The sequence below is a fragment of the Pezoporus flaviventris genome, unplaced genomic scaffold (genome assembly GCF_033815535.1).
Source record: "Pezoporus flaviventris isolate CSIRO_AGI_PZ_B2104156 unplaced genomic scaffold, CSIRO_AGI_Pfla_v1 ptg000001l, whole genome shotgun sequence".
NCBI lineage: Eukaryota > Metazoa > Chordata > Aves > Psittaciformes > Psittacidae > Pezoporus > Pezoporus flaviventris.
In genome coordinates this window covers 47,273,777-47,298,276 of record NW_026892549.1, presented here as the reverse complement: position 1 = coordinate 47,298,276, position 24,500 = coordinate 47,273,777, and the positions used below count along the sequence as shown (strand labels likewise).

The window sequence follows — 24,500 nt, the reverse complement described above, 5'->3', positions numbered from 1 at the left end:
CTTCTGTTCCTGCAGCTCCTGAGGTTTTCCATGTACTGCAGCCACTTTGTTACTAGAGTGAAAGAAGGAAACCTCCTTCTCATTAAAATCATAAAAGAACTAGAGGGTTGCTTCCTCCACAATGGCCAAATTATGTTGTGTACAAATGCAGTGGGAGCCAGAAATGATTGGATGATTCCTTTGGCCAACAGAGAAGCAGCTGTTCCAAAAAAGATTCAGTCTGTCTTAGGTCTGTTTGCCAATGGTGCCCTGAAGAGGTCTGCATTGTGAGGCAAATACAGATGAGCTAGAGCAGCTCCTGTATATGAGAGGCTTGTAGTAGCAAAGAGAGTAGAACACGGTGGTTGGAAGGAGCCTTGGTGAGGGAAGAAGGTCAGGGAAGATCCCATGGGCTGAAAGGAGCTCTGGCAGTAGGAAGGCACCAGGCTTTTGCTTAGGTCTGTTTAGATACCCAAGTGTGAAAGGGGAAGCTTGTGAGATGAGTTGGGGCAAAGGATGGAATTGCAGGGAATATCTTTTCTGTGATGCTAATATAAGATTAGGGCTTCCCTGGCCCCAGTGGGGTTTTCCTCAGGTTTGGACATTTGGTTAAAGAACTGATGGAGATGGTGGGCTTACTGCAGTTCATATGTTATGGATTTACAGCCACATTCTGTTATGCACTTATGTCTACTGAAATCCACAAGTACAGAGGTTGGGCCATTATCATTGCTTCCTTGTCACTCAAGCAAAAAAAGAAGTTCTTCCTTTATTATCTCTTCCTGAAACCACACACCTGTCTAATATCCATGCTCTTGTGCCTCGTTGGCTTACATATGCTGTTTCTTTACCAAATTGCTGGTGGATTGGAAGATTTTGAGGAAGGCCAGAGAACACTGTTGGCATAGTCGATTGAGATAGCTGCTCTGACTTTTTTCAATGTGGTAATTATTATCTTATCCTAGAAGAAGTAAAATAAATATCCAAATGATGATGATCTGGGGAAACTTTGAGCTGAGTGGACAATTAACTTTACATCAGAAGAACTCTGACTCTAGAGTGTTTATCTTTGTGTGAAAGGGGACTACAGAGAAAGTCGCCATTTTTCTGGCGCATGCCGAAGCATGAAATCCTCAACATTGGTGGAGTTGCACTTTTGTGGTTCTGGTGTAAAATCAGTATCTTCCCTTATGTAATCTTTCTAATATTCTCCTTTTTGCTGTGTAGTTGTATTTTACATTAAAAAACCAAGAATATGGCATGAGACACAGCTGTGGAGCAGGCTGCAGCAGTGTGCTACCTTTCAATCCATTAGTCCTGTGTTTATCTAGTGCTCAGTCCTGAAACTTCTGGCAATCCTGTTAGAAGGTTCACAGTCTACAGAGTGTTTTGGGTACTCTCTAATGTGAAGTGTTGTATTTTGTAGTAGAGAATAAGTCTGCAAAACCAAGGAAGTTTTGAACAGGCATTTTGCAGTCTGGAAGGTCGCTCTGCTGGTGCTTCCTCCGGCAACAGATGTTAGCGTACAAAAAAGTAACCCATGACTCTTTATCAAGTGGTGTCAGTGCAGTGGACGGAATTAATATAAATGAACAAGACAAATGGAGGTTCCCGTGTTAGCACACTGATATGTTACACTGTACCCAATCCTGATTATTTTGCACATTACAGTATAGATTAGGAAAGGTTGAAAACATCTAATTGCCTTCCTGGTGTTGGATTTTCAGAGGTGTTGAGTGCAGAAAGTTTTAATTGGAATTGTGTGCAGTCAGGTCCTCATGAAAATCATGCTGTAGGTGAATGGTGGTACCTTCCAAAGCATTTTAATGAGAATTGCTAAAGAGCAAAGCCAGATTTATTAAGCTCTAGCAAGGGGCTTGTTAAATGAAAGAGGGATCATCTTACAATTGCATGGACTATTAAACTGCAAAAAGGTTACTCATTACCATTGGTGCATCATCTTAAAGGAATGAAGTGGCGTAAATGCAATCATTAATTGAACTGAATAGCACACCTTTAAACTATCATTCACTGTTTTAAGTGAATAATATCGTTTTCCTTTTGGAGAGCCACTCAGCCTTAAAAGATTCATTTTCTGTAATTAAAAAAGAAAAACCTCAAGATGTCTGTTTGTTGTCATAAGCAACAGCAATTTTGTATCATGGTATGATGCTCATTCTGGGCTGAACTAAGCCTGCTGAGCACTGCATCCTCACTGAGCTGCCTGCAATGTCAGAGCCTGGCTCTTCAGAAGCAGTTTAATAGACGGAAATGGTCAAACATCATGATAGCAAGAGCTCTTTTTTTGCGGTGCCAAAAGACCTGGGCAAGGACAACTCATTTTGAAATCTTGGGCTACAAGGCAGGAGCCTGGTGAAGGCACTTGACCACACTTGTATGAGAGTGAGGCCCCTGCAGAGCTGCACTCTGCATGACAGGCTTGGGGAACTGCTGGAACTGCCGCCAGCTGGCAGCTGGGCTGGTTTGGGATGGCTGTTGCTGAGTGTGCTGGTTTTGCTGGATTTTCATCTTTAAACAGATTTGGTACCAGACTCCATAAAAGGCTTTGCCTTTTGCTAGTTTAGGATTTTTATGGGAGGGACCTCAGGGGCTGTTATGTGCTACATTTTTGGACATTTTCAGTTTGCAGTACTGGCCACAGAAAAGAGCGTTTGGAAGGAATCTGCTGTTAACTGAAATGGAAAATACAGGGATACACAGGCTCTTGAACAGCAGATGGGCTCCTTAAGAAGCATGCCATAAATTATTAACTCTCTGTGTTAGTGCAAATGTAGAAAACTACCTGTTCATGGGTTAAAGTTTAAAAGACTCGACAAAGCAACACCACTTCTTCTCTACCCCCAGAAAAACTCAAATCACAAAAAGCCAACCATCCCACACACTCACTACACAAATGAACTGTGAGTAGTTAAAAGAAACATGCAGAGAGCAGTAAGATGGTGATGATGGGATGGGAATGTATCAGCCACTCATATTCAGCACTAGCTGAACTCTGCTACACTTGATTTTTCAGGACATATGATACATTAAACTTCTCGTCACCAAAATGACAGAGAAGAAAAGCACCCATACAAAGAGTGCGTCTTTCAGAGCTGTTATAAAAATGGTTCTGCAATTCTGTTTCATATGCAATATGTATGTAAAGAGTAGTGGCAAAGCAACACCTTGATCTCTGGAAGGTTATCTGTTGCAGATAAATGTTAATTTATTAATTTCTCTTGTGGCATTATTTCTGTGGAATTGCTGTTCTAGTAAGGAAATAATTTGTCAGTTTCTAAGTTTGTCTCTTGCATAAAGTATAAAAAACCACATCTGAACAGTGCTCTGTTTTATTGGCTTAAGTAGTATTTACTAAGCAACCTGGATTGCAGGTCCTGCTCAGCTCTGGCTATGTTGCCTACCTCATCCCGGCTCCCTTACTGGGACTTTACCTTAGTCAGATTTTGGGTGATTTGATTATTTTTTTGGGTTTTGCTTGTCTTTCTTTTCCCAGTGGCTCTCTATCTTATCCTCCCATGATAACATATTAGTCAAATTTAGGTCAAAGTAGTATCCTAAGGAGAGGCTGTTTCCAGAAGTCTTATCTTACTTAAACACCAGGTGTCTGAGAGAGACCAGCAAATGGTATTTCTAGTGAAATGTTAGACTTTATATTCTAGTACCAGACTGCCTTCAGGCTTTTGAATTTAACATATTATCTTTATTTTATATAACAAATAATAACTATAGATATATTTAGACTTACCTGAAGTTTAAAGGTTTTTCTTAAATTTCTGTGATCATTTTACTTAACCGTAAGGCATCAATGCTGAAGGAAGACTGTTGCAGTGGTTTCATGTTTGTCCCTTAATGGCCTAATGTTGAGTATTGTGTTGTATAATGCTTCAAGTTTCACAGTTTTGCATTTCCAACATGTTTATTTTTAGGGGTGGGAATGGGCAGGTCACTTGTGTCAGCAGACTCCTCTGAGTTTTTCCTTTATTCCTGCTTTGTGTTGGAAGTTCTGACAATGGTCATAGGGAATTGGGTACAAAATTGGCCTCTGATACAATGAAGAGTGGCTGTTTTGGTTTTATCTGCTACCCTTTTTAAAATGTAAGAGATTAAAATAATTATTTGCCTCTACCACCCCTTCATATAACATCCCTTGCCCAGATTAAAAGTATTTGTAATGAATTAAAAACTTTCTTAGAAAACAGTCATGTTTCTTCTCATGTTTTGAAGGTCTTCTACTCTAAATAGGAATTGAAATGAAAATTTTTAAAGTCTGCATTTTTTTTTTTCTTTCTTTCCTTTTTTCTTGTTCCTTCTTTCTAAGCTCATTCCTGGAAATCACATCATGTAGCATGCACCTAACATCCCATTTCTGATCTAGTGGGTCTCATAGTCCTCTAGGTTTGTCAGCTCCCTAATCAGATCCTGCTGGCAGGAAAGAGGAGTAACAGCAGTGGATTTTCAGCTGTGCTTCAGGCTGACTTGAATATGATAGTTCACTGTTAGTATGTTTTATGTCAAGTGAGGCTTTTCATTATATATAAGGTGTGAAAAGTTGTAATCATTTCACCCTTGTTTTGTAACTTGGTAATTCTGCTTTTAATTTACAGCTTTTACCATGTGCTGTAGTCCTGTCATACACCAGGAGTTGCTTGTATGAGTTCTCAAGTGTGTTGTCTTCAGTAATTAACTAGGAGCAGAAATATACTAAGGTGGCTGAGATAAATTTTATTTTATAACAGATTTTTAAACCTTTGTGTTACTACAAAAGTGGAAAGGTACCTGTTTGTGGATACAAGGTGGTCAGGCAGCGTGCATATTTGAAATCTGCGTGTTAAGGTATTTGACACATGAAAGCTTCAGTTGTTCGTACTGAGGACTAGAGTTAAAAGGATGATGCTGAGCTGATTTTATGGGTGATGTGAGCAGGACCTATACCATGCAAGTAGATCTGTGAAAGTCGGGAGACTGTGGAAACACGACTAAAATGACTGTAGTGATTTTTATTGTGACCCCTCCCCCTTCAACTTAATCAGCAAAAATAGAAAAAAGAAATAAAATGGAAAAACAACATCAATGTACTGTGAGTTTTCAAAGCTAAACCAGACAGAAGCCTGATAGTTCACAAAGCAAAGGTTGTTTAGAGATGGTAGGTTGGCCATATTGCATGCACGTAATGTTTTCCTTGCAGTTTTCTATTAAGTGTAACAGTACTTTTTTTAGTGCATCATAAAATATGCAGACTATGTCTTGCGGGTGAGTGGATATTACTGGAACCAGCTTTACTCTCAGTATCTCCAAAGCACTTGGAGCAGTGGTGCCAAGTCATACGATGGTTTCTGAGGCTCAGTGTCAGCAGTACACACGTTTGTTCTTAAGAAAGTAAATACAAACAGGAATTCTGCAAAAATGGTCCATACAGAAGGTGCTATGCCAATAAACTGAGGCAGACTGATTTCCTTTAGCATAGAGTCTGAGTTCACTGAACTCATTCCAGATTTTTACCAGCACTCACTTTTATCCAAACTCATTAATAAAAAAGAAAACCAAGCTGTATTTTTGCTTTATTTTAGCCAAATTCCTTTGTAGGTAAATGAGTGACATAAGTGTTTCAGCTGAGGCACAGACCAAAGTATTTTAAATCATCAAAGAAATGCTAAGTTCCAGCATGAGAAGTTTGCTTCAAAACTTTGGGGGCTGTTTTGTTAGTTGCATGTCATTCCCATGAAAAGGCTGCTTTGACGCACAAATGAGTGTTTCGTGGAACCTTCTGTCTGAGGCCTGTGAGAGCTCCGTGTGCTTTCCTTTGTGATGTGAAATACCACATGGGAGCAAGATTTCATTTATACTCATGACTGAGTCTGACTAAGATTCCCCTGGGTAATTTTGCGCCTCCTTCCTATTAAAACTTCAAAAGGGTCTAGAGTTATATTTACATTTGTAAATTGATTGTTATTCATTTTTGTTCATTATGATCCCATTCTTGGAATTTGTATGCAACAAGAAAAGAGGGTATTTCCCCATTCTAAATGGTGAGAAAGAACGATTGTAGTTTTGTGTAAGAAGGAATGTATCTAATCCCAGGAGCTCTGTACTATAAAACATGCTTCATGTTGTGTTCAGCTCTTGTAGGAGCACCAGGAAGGAGAGAGGAGTGTGAAACTGTTCAGTCAGTAGCTGTGGTAGTTCTCAGTCCTTTCCAGAGATCAGGCCAACTAGGATGGAGTTTGGTGGAATCAGACTTGAGGATCCTGTGGCCGCTGCTGTTCTAGACCCTGAGTAAAGTGCTTGCTCACCAAGCAGGATGAAGTTCTTGTTCTGATGGGGATTCCAGTAAGGATTCCTAGGAGATGCTGTCTTGTTCTTTGGACTTCATGTCCACTTACACTGTGTAAAGGGACACCCAATACTGTCATTATGATATGATGTAGTGTTGATGGTAAGTTCTGCTTTTCACATTCATGATGTGATGTTTTTTCACAAGCACACAGAGTATCAGTAGATAAGTCCCCTGAAGCCCCCTTATCTCTGTGTCTCAGTGTAACTTGGAAGGGACACCCTTAGAAGTCTCTTACTGGGGCTTTTTGATTTTAATATAACTATATTGTGTTGCTTTTGGTACTGCTGCCTTACCTGTGATATTAAGCTGCTGTAATGCTGTCTACAAAATTGCAGTGTAAACTCAAGATCTGCAGCCTTGCTGTATTATCCACCATGCACTGATTATGTTCAGTAGATGTCCTTTGCCTCATAAAATAATCTCTCATCCAGTTAAAAGCATGAGCAGTCCTTGGAAGGTTCTCCTAGCAGAGAGCCAGCAATCCACTCAGACGTATTTTGTCTGCCTGCTGCTGATTTGGATAAGCAAATAATTTTAAATTTTAAAAAAGAATAATTTACATTGATCTCTTTCTCAGAATATGATTATATCTTGAAATGTGTATAAAAATACAGACATTGGCTTTGTTATTAAAAAGTGTATTTTGGGTTTGGAGCAGTTTAAAAATTTGCTTTATGAAGTTCTGAAAGAAAACCATTTGATGGACTGAGGGCATAACTGATATCACTGGTGTTCAAAAAAATGAAGTAATGCTTCCTTCAGAAGATTCTGTCTTTTGTTGGGAAGGCTGAAGACACTACATGGGGGATGTACCAGTTTGCAAGCAGTAGTGATTGCTCTTGAATTGAAAATTAGGTATTTGAGCTGTAAAATGCTTAATTGTTCTGATTTGCTAGAGATGAATGGGACCATAGGTTCCATTGTGGATAGTCTTTGTAGCTTAGTTACAGTTTTATGATTGTCATTTGGAGTTAAAAGGTGATGTTCTGTGTAACATACTCCACTTTACATGGGTCCACAGTGAATTTTCTAATAAATCTGTGGAGGTTATGTTGAACTTGTTAACACTTACCCTGTCTGAGGCACAGTATTTTTGAGTTCCCCAGCCTCAGTAAGAGGAAGCTTTCCTGGCAGATTGACCTTTACTGTGCAAAAATGACAAGTAAAACTCACAGTGGAATCCAAGTGGCAGCAGAATTCATTTCAGAGGAGGGAGTTTTCACGTGGAGGCATGGAGAGTCCACACACTGTACAGAATCTTTTTGTCATTCTCTTTAGGATCTTGTGAGCCCCAAAGTGTACAAAAATGGAGATGGAACGCTCCTATAGGCGTTGAGCATATCCTGGCTCATCAGGGTATCAGCAGTTGTCTTAACCAATGCTTTCCAGCTTTGTGGTGTTGCTTGGTTACCATCATTCCCACAACTCTCAAATAAAGCAAAGCAAATGTAAAAAAAACCTGGTTTCTATTTATGGGCTAGGTTACTGTACAGATCCAAACAAAACAGAATTGTAAATCCTCTACAGCTTCTTTAATGATCGTTTCTTTTCCTCAAGTATTCCACTTGGCTACTCACAAAGGCTTTCTATTTTAAATATGGGTTTTTTTTTCAATATACTGGACTATTTCAAGGATACTGCACAAACTCATTGCATTCAGAAGCTGGAATCCTGATGGGAAGCAAGGAATAACAAATAATGGCTTGTGTTTCAGGCAGTCTTGCTAACTCCAGCTGGGATACTGCCTTTTCTGATATACTTTATGTGTGCCCTCAGTTCAGGGCAGGGAAAATGTCGCAAAGCTTAGTTTGGAATGTGTTGAGGAATATTTTCTTTAGTAACGGTAATAATGAGGAACTGTCATAACCATTTGGCTGAAGATCTCATGTCATCTCATGTCATTTTGTGAATATATCCTAATGTAGCTTCGTAAGCCCTCTCTTTCCCTTAGGGGGAATAATTTTGGCATGTGGGCTCAGGGAAAATTCGCCTCTTAAATCAGATTAGCAGATCTTGACAAAGTATGCAGACACTCAGACAACTGAATATAGCATAGGTGTCTGGCTGGCTATTCTGTTGTCCTGCTCCACAAAGAATTCTGCAAAATGAAAAGTATAATTTTTCTTTATCACCTACAGGTTGAAATGGATAGCTATTCTGTTGATTTGTCACAGTTGAATATACATTTCTTTTCATGAAGTTAATTCCCCAAATAAGGCTTCTCTGGGAAGATGTGGATGAGTTTCTTGGTGAACGGAGAGCTTTCCCTAAATCTACTAGGGTCATTAACAGTATATTTAGAGTTGGTTACTGAAACCATCTTACTGTTTCTGAGAGTGGAGAAACTTAAAATAAATGGAGATATCTGAGTCAGCCAGAGACTGAGGAAAAAATAAACACATCCAAGTAGAACATTCCCAGCTGTGGAAAAAGCTATCCCCATCTATCAAAAGTATGGAAAGTATAGGAAGCGGGCAACAATTCTGCACTGCTAAGTGCGGCCTTATGCTCATTGTCTGAGAGCTAGTGCTTTAGTGGGGTCCACAACTCAGTCTTCTAACCATTTTGGGTTTCCGGTGGGTCATGTTCTTCTGACAGTGGTCTTTTTAAGAGAGATTTCTCATCTGGTGTGTAACTGCGATGTTGAATTTTCAGTGTTATATGGCTCGTGTGTCTGTGTTACAGGTCCATTCCAGCTTCAGTTCTGTCAGTAGGAACTGGATTAGGCCCTTAATTCTTTGGGAGGAAAATGTTGACTGGAATTAAGTTAGGAGGAATAACAGACTAAAATAATGACAGATCACTGTTGGGAATAAAGGTACTTACAGACTTCTGCATCCGGACTTTTTAAAAAATGTGTATCTATAAAGAGTCTGAGGCCCATCTTGATGCTTTTGCTCACAGCGAAGTTCCCACACAACCAGGAAGACCTTCATAGGCTAGAAGGACTGGATATTCAAGTCTTTTAAAATGTATAGATCATAGTAAACACCAGAGTTGGTTTGGTTTTTAAACCATGCTATTTCATGCTGGCTGAAACTGTGCCAGTGAAACTGGCTGAAAGTGGTGCCAGTGGTATGTCTGATTGTATTGCTGGCTCTATGCTATGAGAACCTTCAGGAACAGTTTTTCCTCTTGACAAGACTACACAGCATTTGCAGGTTTTCTTCCTTATTGCAGCTGTTCTTCATTTACTGTAGTTCCCTCCTGGACCAGTGTTGAACATAGATCCTCTCCTTTGCCCTACTGTGATATTATTATCCTATTAGTGTCACTGAACAGAAACCTGGCATAGGATGAGAGCTGGTCCAGTTCTGAAGCTTTTGTTTGGTTGTTTCCCAGTCCTAGAGTCAACAGATTCTTTTGCTATAAAATCTTGGACGAATATCAGATTAGGGTGCTTTTAGTCAGGGAGCTTATGCTGTTTTATAATCTTATGCATCTTTTGTTGTAGTAAGAAATGTGTGTTGTAAATGTCAATATGAATTGTCTTCTGAAGGCTGGATGCTGCTGAGTATGCTTAACAGTGCATTCCCTGGCTGGAGTTAGAAACTGCAGTGTACAAAATGCAACACCGTGGGTTAGTTGGAAAGGCAGGCAGAGTGCAGCTTTGGAGGATGTTGTTATTAATTCACTGAATACTGAGATGCAAAACAGGAATCTTGCAACTGTATTGAAGTGTAGCAGTGCCAGACAAGGAGCACCCCTTATTTACTTTGACTACATCAGAGCTTAAAGTCTGTTGGGCATAAGGTTGAGGCTAAATGTCTTAAGATTTGACCATGTGTCAAAAGACGTGCAGGTTTGCTTTCCATGTGCTAAATAACTGCACTGGCAATTGGGGAAGTGTGATTGACTCACTAGCCAGGCCAAAATAAAAAAACAAAACAGGTTCAGAAAAAAACAACTGCCAAAACCCTTAATGACATCTTACTTTTTGTGTGTGTGTATATACTAGCAGACTCCAAATAGCCTCTACAGTCAGTCGTGTCAGCATTCAATAGAAGATTCCTTGCCTTCTGTTGTTTCTCACATTAGATGTTCTATCAGTGGCCTCACCAGAGAAATATCCTGGAACGAAAAATAGCTGTAATCCATTGTATCCTTGTGTTACCAGCATTTATCACAGTGTGGCATGCCTTTGATTCCAGCAATAAACCTAGCTTTTAATTTTTAGGAAAAGGGGAGAGGAGAGAAGGAAAAAAAGTGAATGAAAAAACCACACACACAAAGAAAACACAAAACCAGATCAAACTATTATTAACATTAAAGGTACATTAAATGTAGAAGTAACAGGTAGAGACCAATATTAGAGGTAACTCTGAACAGTGGACCCTGAAAACTAGCAGAGTCGTCCACTCATTATGGTAGTCTTTGAGCTTGTGAATCTGTTGTGTTGAGTTCAGTTTAATGTTCAGCCCTGCAGTATCACTCTGCTTGTATGCAGGCTGCTGCAGGTAGGATCTTGAGGCTTCTGCTTAAATTTGGTGTTGTGGTGGATGATAGCTATGTTTTAAGTTGAGATTTTGATTTGGGACTGGAGGACTTTAATTTACTGCTGGCTCCCACAAAGGTAGGAGGTGATTTAGGCACTTTCAAGTAACTTTCAGGTAACTACAATGCTAATCTTTGGCACTGGGCTATACTTTGCACTGTATTTTGGACTCTGTTTAGGATATGTACTGAGGAATGGAGGGATTGAAGGTTATGTTTACTGTTAGACCTATAAACCTTCTAGATCCTACAGTGGAATTAGCAGAGTGGCATGTTTAGTGTTTTGAGCTCTTCTGTGTGACAGGTGTATTGTGAAACTTCAGGTTAAGGTTGGGGGTCAGGGTTAAGCATAAGAAGAGAAGTGGTCAGAGAACTTGTTTTGCTCTTCCAAAGAGTATTTAAACAGGATGAGGACTGCTGGTCAGAGTGTTACATACCTCATACTATGCTTTGATTCCACTCTTTAGATTCTTCAAGACCTGCAACTTTATGAATAGCTGTTGTGATCTAGATTTAATATTAGTATCTGGTTCTGATGCTTTTTTGTGTCCTATCACTTTAATACTAGGATTAGGGAACTGTTAAAAAAGGTCAGTTCAAGATGGGAAGGGATTTAAGTGTTCGGTATATTTATATGTTCTTCAGGGCTGGAGCACTGATTCCTGCTGCTTTTTTTAGCTTATGTTAGTTTTGGTGCAGTTGTTTGTTGCTGAGCTCTGCTTCAGATATTGCATCTGGTGGTATGATACCTGAAGCTCTGCTTCTTTTTGTACCCTGCACTGGGGGACAATGCATTGGAGGTTCTGAGAGGGTGTGTCATGTCATTTCCACATGGATGGTCTTGCTGGTCGTAGCTCTGCCACAGAGGGGGTATGGGCCACTGTTTTTAAAGTCTGTACAGAGCATGCTTTCCTGTTTCAGGGTCATTGTTGTTTGAATCTAAAAAACACCTTAAGATTTAATCTTTCATTATGATGGGAGATTACCTTAAGCATTTGCAGATGTTAAGCAACAGTATTTTATTTGATAATAAGGAGGTGAACTAAGTTTCCTTTTAAGTGTTGTACCTTTACTCCTGATTTCCATTCTCCTCTCTCGAGTCATTATTTCCTGCATAATGTTTTCTTTGATGGTATGCCGTGGAACATTGAGTAAGGACAAAATGGTGAGTAGGAAGGTAATCGAATTTATTGAGACTTGTCCTGTAAGAATCCATTTAATTTTTTTCAAGGTATTACATCTTAGTCAGGCTTCATAGATATGGTATTGCTTGGAAAGAACAAACCTTAACAGCATCCAATAAAACGTGTATTTAATTTTACATAAGGTACATAGCTGTCCTATACAAGAATTACAATTCTAACTTGAATAATTTCATACCAGTGACCATATTTTATACCCGAGACCACATCAAGAAATGGGATTCTGAGATTACCTGTCACTTTGGTCTTCAATATTTCATGAAGTTCCAAGGACAAAAATTGTTAAAAGAACTCACTGAGCGGGGGGGGGGGGGGGGGGGAATATGCATGATATGATTTGTTCTGTTTAAATCCTAAAAATACTGCAGATGTTACTGGAAGGAGTTAGATGGCCATATGTTTATATAAGAAATGCTGTAACTATTAGCAATGTTGCTGTGTTTCTCTGTCTTAATTCAGGTGCTCACTGGGCAAAAGGGATGCACGACATCTCTTATTCTCAGCTCTTCCTGGTGCCCTTCTGAAGGGAATAAATAGCTAAGTCTTCCCCTTGCTTGCTTGGAGAACAAAGCACTGGTGGGCTATAGCATAGGCCTCTTCCTGAGCTCTTGCTTAGGGTATTGTGACCAAAGGCAAGGAAGTGGCTATGCTTCCCTCACCTGGTTTCTAGCCCCTCTATTCATCTCATGGATCTGTGCCTGTTGTGTAGATTGCTTCTAACTGCAGTAAATGCTCTTTAACACTGTGACATGTGCGAGTTCTTGTATTTCTTCATTGAAGCATCACATTTCAAATTGCTCCATTCATTCCTTTGATTTTGAACATAACTGTGACTCAGCAAGCCATGCAGAAATGTGTGTTTAGATTGCAGTGGATTTTGGGACCTAAGCTGCGAGAGGCTTTGTTGTGGGAGCCTTTGGTAGGTGAAGTGCTGCAGGGAACATCTGGCTCTTTCAGATGCAGAAGCACTTAAGAACTTCCTACCTTCCTTTAAAATGAAACCTGTGACTGACAGGACTTTTGCACTCCAAAGCTTCGCTTTGGCAAAGTATGTCGTTTCAATAAGGATAAAATGAATTAAATAGGACAGCAGTCACACTCTTCTAGTCTGTTACAGAGTATTTTGTAATTCAGAAGGAAAAATAAGTTTGCAAAGACAATCCAGTACAGGCTGATTTCAGCAGTCAGGATGACTCAAGTAGCAACTGGAAAGGAATAATTCCTGTCTCGCATGCATAGTTAAATCATAGACCAGTTCATGGCTGCCTTCTCCTTGTAACTGCAGAAGAGAGTACAAAACTTATCTTTGCTCTCTGCCCCTCCCCCACCCCCACCCCCTTCTGCTAATGAAACCAGGAAATCAGTTTTCATTCATCTGTTGTGTCCATAAATAGGCACTCAGCTGTCCATGTAGTTGTATGTTTTTAATTTGGAGGGAAAATCCTCTGAAATTTGTATGCAAATCGGCAAAGGCCTTCTACTGTGAGCAAAGTGCTGGTGTCACTCTTGGCACTTCCCTTTATTTCAGCTGAGTTAGTGTTCTTGAGATAATAGTGTTGCTTTATTGGAGAAGACCTAACTGAAACTGCACTGGTATTGCTCAGAGGGATTTGATTAGTAACTGGTGAGTTTCTGTAACTTGCAGGTATGGCCCTCTTGCATTAATGGGTAGAGAGGTTCACATTGCTTAGGTTTATCTTTCTGCGCATCCTCATGCGCTGGCTGTTTGAGTTTAAAGTGTTAGTTTTAAAAGTGGGTTTGTTTTAGCTGGGAGAATTGTATATGGTCAGGAATGGGCTAACAGCAAGGCTTAGTTAATTGCCTACGCTTGCATGGCAGTGAAGATAAGCCCTGTAAGAACTTGTAAGGGCATCTGTCAGCACCCCCACATGTTGACCAGAGCAGTAAGGTGATGAGGGATGTTTTTTTTGCGCTAAAGTCTCCTGTCAGGAGAGAGCAGTAAAGTAAATCAAGAGTAAATTAACTAATTACTTTCTTTTTAACTTCCAGCTGTTTTTTGCAGGAAATAGAATCTATTGGAGAAGACAGAATAAGAACAGAAACTGAAGTCATTCACAGTGGTAAGATAGCTTCTTTATCTCTTTGCTAATCATTGTGACTGACATGTGACTCGGTAAGTTCAGAAACTTGCAAGTCAGACTTGCAATCATAGCACCACATTCCATAGTGATTGTGGGTGTGGGGGCCAGACAGAATGGACGGAAAAATGCAACAACTAATAAAATGATGCTTTCGGAATTCCTTACTGTGTAGCTTTGACTTCTTACAAAGACACAGATTAGCGGGTAAGCACATATCTGCTTTCACATTGTGCATCTGCGTGATAGATAACAAATAGGAAGGTACTTTATAGGTCTGTCAGTTTGGGAACAAGAAACCGGGAATTTTGGGGGCTCCTTTCACCAGGGCAGTGGAGTCTATCTGAACATCTTAGAAGCTGCTTTGGTTCCCGTTTTGCTTGCAGTCTTATGTTTCATCACTGCAGATAAATTTCTTTCCTTTATCTTCTTTCTCTGTGTCATTAAGTTGACCAGCTCATAGGATATTGTCCTACTGCTTCTCTTCATCCTTTTTTAATTGTGTGAACTGCTGTAAAGATGTATCATGGTTTGCAGCTGAAAATCCTGCTGAACTGGTATTCTGAAATCATCTCTCACTTAGTCCAAGGTGATGTTCAGGTAGGAAAGGGCAGTTTTGTAGTAATACAAAAAAATAAATTGGATAAATCAACAGACTACAAAACTGAGAAATATGATCTCTGCAATTGCCTCAGTTCAGAGATGGTCTGAACCAACTGCCTTTGTTCTGAAGAAAATACTTAAGCATACCAAGTATTCCTGTTGCTGTTGTGTCTGAAAGCAGGCGTTTTCTCTCTGTCCAGCATATTACAAAGGCATAAGTCTGTTTCGAACCTGAATCTAACAAGTAGGCTCATGACCTCATCATTCTGTGTAATTCTGGTGGGAATGACCATTTTTTCCAAATGTCTTCAAGGTTCTCCAGTTTACTTGCAGCTAAGGACATCTGGATTGTGTTCCCTATGAACAGTTTCCTGAGAAATCTTCAGTGAATTGCTCAATGCCTCATTTTTAAATCTGTAAAGTGAGATAACAGTACTACTGCACTTGAGCACGGGTGTCAAGATGATAAATAGGTTACGTATTGAGGTTCATAAAATACTCAGACTTTATAATAAACAGGCAGGAGGAGGACTCATTTGCACATTACTCACTGCATGCACACTGTTTCTTTGGTGGAGGGCGCTTACACTGTTTCTTAAGGATTTCCTTTCTGCTTGAATTTAATTATTTTTTTTTTTAACAGAGCTGCTACATGGCAAAATTCCAAAGCTTTTGGTAATGTGAGGCTTGCAGGGCAGGGAGTGGCTGGCTAGAATCAGTCTGTTGGTTAATAGTTCAGTGTGCTGAACTCAGTAGTGTTTTCTACTGAAACAGTGTGTGACTTCCTCAAACGAAAGGATAAAAAAAGATACGGATGCCCAAAGTAGTTCTTGCACATCTGCTGATCCCAAATGTGGCCAAGTGCGTGATGAAATATTACTTGTCTGGCTATGAGCTTTATTTACTACAGCTAAGTGAATCATCAGGTCAGTTCCTGACCAGACCTTGAGCTCTCAGAAACAGATGGCCTGCCTAGAGAGCAAGATACCTTGGAAGCATCTCCACCCTTGTCAGCAGTGTTACATAGCACAGGGATTTCTCAGAAGAGCAGTGCTGGTGTTCAATGATTGCAGTGAAAAGAGGGTAGTTTTTCAGCTGTTCTTGGTCTTCTACATCAGAATAGTGTCTTGTGGCTCTGAAAATAAGGAAATTGTTGCTGGCTTGTTAGTGAAGATCCATGTTTGTGAACCAGGTCGTGTACTTGCAGGGGCAGTAGTAGGGAGGTCAGTGAAGCCTTCTTGTTTTCCAGTTCTGAGAAACTTTCAGGTTGCTGTTAAAAGGTGGCCGGTGCATATGAATGTTCTTCCTGGAAATGAGGCCAAACTTCTAATCAACTCTGAGAATCTTTTTCCGTAGACTGTCTTGACCTTTCTACCATCAGTGAAGTGATATTAATAATAAATGCTTCCCCAGACTGTAGAGTTGTGCTGAAGATTACGCTCGGCTCAGATACTTGGATGTGAAGTGCCACACAAATACCTACAGAATTAATAGAATATTATAGACAGTGAATACTGGGTCAAGTTATACATCAGAATCTGAAAACAGTGTCATACACCAATGTGGAGTGGGTTTTCTGTATGTGATGGATTTACCCTGGCCAGCAGCTAGGCACCCACATAGCTCCTTGCTCACTCTCCACAGTGGAAACAAAGGGAAAAAACGGAAAGAACAAAAATTCAAGCAAAGACTTGAGTTTTGAGTGAAAAAAAAACAAAACAAAACCAACCAAGCAAAAAAATCCAACAACAACAACAAACCCCCCAGTTAAATAAGTGAAGAAAATGGGGATGTAGGGGATATGGAAGCACAACACACACAAGTGGAGCAAAGGAGATCAAATACTATCTCTCATAGGCAGCCCAATACCCAGGCAATCTCTAAACAACTGCTTTGGAAGCAAAACCCTATCTTTTCCTTCCTCTACCTCAGTTTATATTCTATTTCTGAGGATGCGTGGTATGGAATGTCCCTTTGGCCAGTCTGGGCCAGCCTCTTGTCCACCCTCAGCCTACTGGCTGTGGGGAGTAGTGGGAAGCAGAGAAGGCCTTGACAGTGAGAGCACAGCTCAGCAATAGCCACAACACTGCTGTGTTATCAGCGCTGTTGTAGCACAGCACCACATGGGCTACTGTGGAGAAAGTTAACTTCATCCCAGCCAGACTCAGTATGCTTACTTAATTTTTAATGTAGCACTAAAAAAAGAATTATTAGAAGAACAAAATCCTACTGTAAGATCATAAAAACAGTTTTCTTGATTAAAAAAAATTCTAGTATGTGCATATGTGACATTTTCATTAGTATCATGAGTACTTCTGAAACAGTTCAAAAAGCATGAGCTGAATCTCATTTTTCTCTGAAAAATGTCTCAAAAGATCTGTTTAAATTTAATGGAATGTCATGGAATTCAGTAGCACTTGAGTGCTTTTCTGAATAGGGGCTGTATGTCTAAGCTGACTGTCCTGTCCTGCAAAATTAATTCTGAAGAAAGGTCCAATGTTCGCACTGAGCAAGTTATCTCAGAAGTGGGTAGTTCTGTAATTAACTATAGGTGCGTCTTGTATGTATAAATCTGAATTTTCTGCCTTTGCTTTTGATCATGTATGCTGCTGTCAATGAAGAAAAACTGGCAGCTGTGTGACATAGAGAGCTCAAGAAATAATTCAGATTAGATTTCAGCGTTCGCTTTGATCAATATCAAAGTGTGAAACTGAAGGTTGAGCTTTCACAGCATTTTCTGAGGAAATCATCGAGGTTAAAGGAGGCTCTTGAGATTCTTTATTTTTAGCAGCTTGGACTGCTCTGTTGTTACTGCTGTCCCCTTTTTATTCCACTTCTGTTAATGTTAAGATGGATAAAGCATTTGTTCCTCACGGTGAAAACATTGCAAAGACTTTGGTAAATGTATAGCAGTGTGACCAGTCTGAAAGTAAGACTGCTAAGTGGCCACCTTCAAATCTCTTACTGGATTTGTCAGTTGATGCTATTCAATTCTGGGAGAGATATGATGTGGGATTTGGTTGGTCATGTGGTGAAACTGAAATTTCAATGTCTTCATAAAAGGTGGTATGTAATTTCTCATGGCTTGTCAGTACTGAAGCACTGACTTGAATGACGGTTTCCTTGAATGATGGAGAAGAGTGAAATGATAAAAAACCATCCTACAGTGAAGGCAGGACAGAATTGCTCCTCTCCATTATGTTCTGAAATAGTTCATCCTGTAAGGGTTCATAATCAGAGCAAATAGTTTTTCTTTGCCAGTGGTAGCTTGTGTTTTTGTCTTCTCTGTGGAGCAGGCACTTAGAGTAGGTTAGAAGACCTGTGCATATCTTTATCCTCAGAAGCAGAGGAACGAACACCTTCTCTGAGGGTGGTAGGATGGAGTGTACATTCTGCTAGAATGGAGGATCAGGGCAGTAATTTGTGCCCTGTCCAAAAGCAGGGTGTATGTGGGGATAAAGTGGTGGAAGAGTTCTTGTATTTTTCCTCCAACTGCATGGTTCAGGCAGTTTTAGAAAGAGCCAGAGCATTCCCTGCTCGCTGTGCTGTGATTGTGAGCAAGATGGCTAGACTGTCTAGTCTCAGTTAATGAGCAGAACCCCTGGAAAAAATAATGATGGATAAAGTTCAGCTCTTGGAACAGCTCTACCTCTGTCAATATTATTGGGAACTTGCATAGTTTAAGGAAGACAGCCAGTGGGGCTGAGTCTCATCCTGTGTGAATTGCTTCTCACAGTCCTGTGCAAATTGCTTCTCATACATGGGTCTTTTTTCTTTTCTTTCTTCTTTCTTCCCAACTCCCTGCCCGCTGTTAGAGGGGAGAGTCCAAATATTGAGCAGTTATAAAGCTAACTCTCTCCAGCCAAAATCCTTAGTTCTGTGGATGCCAGTGATAGTGCTCTCTTAACCACAGAATCTGGTTGCAGCTCACATCTGCTGCGTGCGGAGCCAGCCCTGTGTGTTTTGCTATGTGGCTAAATGTGAATCTGTGGAGGTTCTGACTATGTGGTTCTGCCTACAGCAAGAAATGAGTGCGAGTGACTGCCAGTGACTGATGCTCTGTGTGCATGAGGATAACTTAGTGAGTGGCTTCATGAAAATATAGTCAGGCACTTAAAAGACTAGCTGTTCAGGAATAATTACCTTTGCATTTACTTTGAATGGCTCTTGAAGAGTGAAGGAAAGGCATAACTGATATAAGGCCTTATTTGACAATAATGACTGGTCAGCTCTTCTGCTTCTGACTTGAGTGCACAAGCCACAGTAACTTCCTGCTTTGATAAGTTGAACTTCACTTATCCCAAGTTTTGCTGTGGGATCCGGAGAAGGATAACTGGCTCATAGGGAATTTGATTAGTTTTTTTGGAGGCGCCTTGTTCAGCAGATGTTTGAGAAATGTTTGTTATGATGAAGTAACTCCACCCGCCCCATCAAAACCCTGGTTTGATTGGAAAATTCCTGGCCAGCCCACTTTATTGTCTGCCAGTTCTTACAGCTTACAGGGTGGTTAGAGCAAACTGAGATCCTGAGCATTCGGCTTGCTTAGTGTGGTAACTCTGTTAACTGCCACTGTTTCTTTAATAGTGCCTGCATGCAATATATAGGAGCTTGTAAATGCTATTGTAAGGTCACTAATTAACAGAAGTGGGAAGAGCAGTTAGGACAACTTTGAAGTTCTATACAAAACATGCTTTTCTGTGTACTTCTGGCGAGTTGATCCCGACTGGATGCCAGGTGCCCACCAAAGCTGCTTCATCATTCCCTCTCCTTAACTGGACAAGTGGAGAGGAAAAACAGCAAAAGGCTCGTGGGTCGGGGAGAACACTCGGCAATTACCGTCATGGGCAAAAAAGACCAATCAAATCGGAGCAGGATATTGAGAAATAAACCCTTAATCTTAAAACACCATCCCTCTACCCCTCCCTTCTTCATGGGCTTTAGTCCTGAATTCTCCATCTCCTTCCTGCCAGGCATGGTTAATGGGGGTTACGGTCATTTCATCGCATGTTATCTGCCTCTTCAGGGGGAGGACTCCTCATGCTCTTCCCCTGCTCCAGCATGGGGTTCATGCCATGGAGGTGAGTCCCTTCCTTGGGTGCAGTCCTTCAGGGGCAGGTTGCTTCATGGGGTCACAAGTCCTGCCAGCAAACCTGTCCCAGCATGGGCTTCTCTCAGCATGGGTCCACAGGTCCTCCCAAGAGCCTACTTCAGTGCAGGCTTCTTATGGGATCACAGTCTGCATTGGGCACCCAGCTGCTCTGGTGTGGGGTCCTCCATGGGCTGCAAGTGGATATCTGCTTCCCCATTGTGGGGGAGCAGATATCCACCCCTCCATGGGCTGCATGGGCACAGCCTGCCTCACCACAGTCTTCTTCAGGGGCTGCAGGGGAATCCCTGCTCTGGTGCTTGGAGAGCCTCCTCCCCTCCTTCTGCACTGATCTTGAAGTGTGCAGAGCTGTTGCTCTCACATATTCTTGCTGCTCTCTCCAGCTGCAATTGCTGCTGCTCAGTAGCTCTTTCCACTTCTTAAATGTGTTCTCATGGAGATGCTACCACCATTGCAGGTGGGTCTGCCTTGGAGCCAGCTGGCATTGGTTCTGTAGGACACAGGGGGGAAGCTTCTAGAAGCTTCTCACAGAAGCCACTCCTGTAGCCCCCCGCTACCAAAACCTTGCCACACAAACCCAATACAGCACTTATCTGAAATGTACTGCTGTCCATTTTTGCCTAAGAAAAGTGGAAATGGTATCCTTTAGCACGCTGACAGTTTCAACAGTTAGGGCCTTGCTGGTAACTGCAAATGAGAGCTTAATTTGATGCTTTTGAACAATAGATTCTGTGGAGGAAGTGGTATATTATTTCATCCTAGAAAGCTATGCTAAATATTCCTTTGCAGAAATTCCAGACAGATGCAAAGCAAAGGTCTGTCTAATGTGCCACAGATTTTATAAGTTCATGGATTCTGGCATGCCAAGGATTGCCTCCAGTGAATGGGAAAAAACAGAGGAGCTGAGAAATGCCCAAGAGTTACGTATCTATGCTGTATAGTGTAACTGATCTTACCTGTCTTCAAAATATAGCGTACATTATTCTCTTTAAAATGTTCCTCAACAGCTGAACAAAATACCTTTCTTTTTATTCCATTGATGAAATTACTCCATTTACTGCCCATATGTTCATTCCCATGGATAGTCAAACAGCGTTCTGTGTCAGGATTGCCTTTGTCAAGTTAAGAAACGTGTAATTTATTTTTTTCTTTTTGAAGCCCCCTCATGCCTGGCTAAACAAGGGCCTCAGTTCATGCTTATCAAGCAACACTTTATGCGCTGCTGACCTTCAGAAGCAGGAGAGTGTTCTGGTATTGTCTCCTGACTGTTGGGGTGGATGTGGGGGTTGAGGTGCCTTTGCGTATCTTTGGCAGTACGCAGTCTGCACTGAGTGAATGTACTTTTACAGTTAATTTTGATGTGCCTGGGTAGCATGGGTTTCAGCTGAAAAGAATAATATGTTTCCTTTTTTGCTTTAAAAAAGTGCAGTTCAAAGCCCAGTAAATACTGTAAAAGGAACTTATTTCAATATGTAATAGTAATTAGGTTGAAGGGCTGTCTGAACAATAAGTAATTATAGGTTAATTTGTTTATATGCTGCTGTTGTTTCCAGGAATAGCTTTTGTTAACATAGAAAATCACCATTTTCCTTAGGAGTAGGAAGGTGGGGGAGGAGAAGGCATCTAGCATTTGTTATGAATCTGGGACTACCAAAATATCAGGGGTATTGTTTCCAGTGACTCCCTATGGGTGCTGTTAACATGGGAATACTGCTGGGCCTGTGTCTGTTTATCTTGGGCATACATCGGGTCATTTTAATAGAGGAACTTGTAAGCATTTTTAAGAGTTTATGTGCATGCATTTTGTGTGTGTGTGCATATATATATATATAAAATAGAATATTGTTCAAGGAAAACCTTGCATATTCTTCAAAGGACCTATATGGGGTGACTTGGTCTTAGAAAATTAAAGGCTTCATTTAATTTTAGTGTTCAGTTTTGGAACGTTCAGGCTGCTCTGACACCTTTAGATCAAATACTTACCTCAAGCATATGCATAAACTCAGTGACTCATAGAGTATGCTTACATACACTTTGAACATACGTTAGTCACCTGGGGCTGGCTGCATTAGGGCCTCCAGTTGAGTATCTGGTTTTATAAGTTTTCATCAAAGGTACTTTATTTCAGGGAGCTCTCTCAGAGCTCTGGTAAAGTTCTTCCCTAAGCTCACCATAAACTTGCCATCTCATCATCATGAGCACGATGCTTCCCTGTGTGCTTGTCGAGCCCAGTTCTGCCAACTGTGCTCAAAATGCCACTGTCCAGAGGCTCCTCCTCTATGTCTGCAGCCAGGGCTGGGTGGGGGGGGGTTGTTCTGCTGTTTTGTCCTGTGGAACTAGCAAGAAGCTGGTTCAAGTCCATGTAGCTCCTTGAACTGAAAAGGAGTTGCTCCAATCTGCATTTGCTGAGAATCAGCCCTGTGCATCTAGCAATGGTAAACTGGCTCTTCAGTGTATTAAGTATTGGAAAACTTAATAGAAGCCTGAAATGCGAATAGCTCTAGGACTTTCTTTGAACCTGATATTTATTCCAAGATTATGAGAATTTGCTGTAACAATTACACTGTACAGGGCTGCTGGTAGAAGTTTAATTCCTTGTGGTAATTTTATTTCTTAACATCTAAAGTGTAAATTTGAACTTCTCCTGACATTCACTTTTGTTCCTCTGCTCTTACTGTTTAGAGAAACCACTGTGATTGAGGCAAGGTATACTACTCCATTACATACTTTGCTGTTAGCATTCGCATGCCATACGCTTCTAGCAGTCCACATTTGGGCAACTGCAGAAGCAAATTAACTGGCACTGTCTCTTGGCATGCTGTTCTGAGCTGAAATAGAAGCCAGCATAAATGACTTGTAATGATCTGAGCACCTGGCAAGAATGACTTGGACAATACTACCTAGTAGGTAAAAACTGAAAGTTAACCTTCTGTATTGTCTTTTGGTTTTGCAGGAAGTTCACGCAAATGTAGAATTTGAGTAGATTGTATTTGACTATTTCACTGTTCTTTATCAGTACATTTGGCAAGATTCCTTCAGTAGCTTGAGGAAGAGCAAGATGCTGATGTTTATACTGGCAAGCACTGCTGTAGAAAGAGAATTTTCTCAGTCAGAAGAAGCTTTCTTTCCATATCCTCCATCCTTCCTGCATACCAGAGAGGAGCATTTTACTGGTCGTGTAGCTGAATCCCCATATTCTAAATTTGGCTCAGCCCTACTGGTGAGATATATGTAGTAAATGCAGCAATTTTTGACATCTTAAGTTTATGCTAAATCAGAGTGATGCTCCTCTAGGATGCCAGCCAGCAGAACATAGGCTCTAGGTCCGCAGCAGTGATTCTGTGGCTGAATGGGAAGGATATTAAAGCCCCTGGGTGCAGTCCCTAGAGTGGAGAGCATTGGTAGCCAAGCAAGTTGCTACTTTATCCTGAGCACCCCCTGGTAGATATGGTATTGACGGAATGATGCTGTGATTTTTGCCTTTGAACCTCTGGAGTGGGGCAATACCTTTGTTTGCTCTTTACTGGTTCCGGGAAACTAGTAAATGGGTTTGAGGAGATGATGAAAAATATTTAGAGAAATTCCCCTTCTCTTAAGAATGGCCCAGGGGTTAAAGCATGATTCTAGTGTAGCAGGAGACTTGTTTGGAACATGTACATAGATCTTCAGTGTTTGTAGGCTAAAGACATTGTCTTGTCCCTGGGCTGATGGGATGATTTTTTCAGTCTCTTCTGTTTGATCTGTTTCATTTTGGTTAAATATCAGATGGATTTATAGGACAGGACTCATCATTCTTTCTGAAGTTCTGATTTTAATGAATGATGATTTCCTACTCTGAAATGAAAAATTGTTGGGAGATCTGCTGACTCATCATATTTCAGCATTTCAGTATTTTTGTAGTTCAGGATAGCTTCTTAATGTGGAGTAGAGTTTCAGTGCCACTGCTGAGTGTTTCCTTGTTAGGTAAAAGGGTGGTATAAATTGTATGGGCCAAAAAGAATGGGAAACACTGTAACCTCAGTTTTGAACTGAATGTGCATTCAACCCCTAGCATCCTTTCAGTGACATACTTGATAGTTATTCAGGTCAAATCAGATTGTGTACCTCATCAAGGACACAAACCCAAATGGATACGGAGTTTAAACACGTGATGAGATATATACTAGTTGAGGTGGGAAGCTTGGCTTCAGCTTTTTGGCACTCCTCTTCAAATGACAAGTTGTGCAGCTTCTGAGAGGGTCTGGCTTGAAATGTTTGGCTACTGATCAGTATGGTAAAGAGGTTGGGAGAAATTTTCAGAGGCTGTGCTTAAGTCACTTGGTTGTTCACTAGGAAACAGCTCTTATATCATGTAAATGCCCTTTCATGGAAAGACCTGGTACTGTGCAACAAGACTCCCAGGAATTTGACCTTTTTTGAATCTGAATTACTAGTTTAGTTTAAGAAACATACTGTTACATGTGTTTGGGGAATGTTTTTAAGTGTTTAGAATGCTTTGTTTTTAATAACTGTACTTATTTTCAAATTTATTGTACTTAAAGTATGATTGTTTCATTAAACATTTTATTACATTCATAGTTTCTGAACACTGAACTACTACTGAACTGTCTAGAATGTGTTCTTAGAATGCACCAAGTAAACTTAATATCCAGTCTTTAACA

The 24,500-nt window shown here is 40.6% G+C and overlaps 1 protein-coding gene across 3 annotated transcripts in view; it reads left to right on the top strand.

Moving 5' to 3' along the window:
* Positions 1 to 24,500, top strand: part of SPATS2L (spermatogenesis associated serine rich 2 like) — an 84,103-nt gene that overhangs the window by 5,730 nt on the left and 53,873 nt on the right. The window contains exon 2 of one of the 3 annotated variants that reach the window (XM_061456651.1): positions 14,054 to 14,111. The exons of 1 other annotated variant lie outside the window; for it this stretch is intronic. The gene's annotated coding sequence lies outside the window, so the exon portion shown is untranslated. Of the gene's footprint in view, positions 1 to 13,985; positions 14,112 to 24,500 lie in introns of those variants that run through there. One more of the 3 variants, XM_061456640.1, reaches the window with a different exon arrangement.